The sequence below is a fragment of the Hemibagrus wyckioides genome, unplaced genomic scaffold (assembly GCF_019097595.1).
Source record: "Hemibagrus wyckioides isolate EC202008001 unplaced genomic scaffold, SWU_Hwy_1.0 Contig2, whole genome shotgun sequence".
Classification (NCBI taxonomy): domain Eukaryota; kingdom Metazoa; phylum Chordata; class Actinopteri; order Siluriformes; family Bagridae; genus Hemibagrus; species Hemibagrus wyckioides.
In genome coordinates, this window is record NW_026690780.1 from 1,276,076 (window position 1) to 1,276,666 (window position 591).

Below are 591 nucleotides of genomic sequence, written 5' to 3' on the forward strand. Positions count from 1 at the left end.
GAGATTTCTGTTTTTCAGGATCCTTTGATAAATGCAGTCTGCACCTCGTTGCTCAGGCTAGAATCTGTCAGTTTTGTATTCAACTGAAGTTGTGAATACTGTCACTGTCAATCTTCTGCTGTAAGTCTGTTTCCAGTGTAACCTCAGTGTCCTGCTCTTCACTGTCAGCAGAGGATCCTGATGTCCTGTAGCTCATCCACATCAAGATTGGACATCTTTTATTGTTATAGATGCTTCTCTCTTCACACGTGATTGTAAGAGGGATTATTTATAGACTGTTGTGTATCAAAATCCAAAAAATTCTGTTCAGAACAGTTTCAGAAATACTCAAAATCCTCATCTTAAACCAAAAACATGCCACAAACTCAGATTACATTTCCCTACATTTGGATAATTAATATGAATAAATCTGGATGATTAAACCCACATCTGCTCTGATTGTTTGTACAAGGCCATTGCCTTAGCACACATCCTGCAAAGCAACATGCATTTCCAGGATGTACATGCATAATTACACATGAACAAAAAAAAAATAATGAATGAAAATGCAAGAGAAAATGTCAATAACTTTTATTAAAAATAGACAGCAAA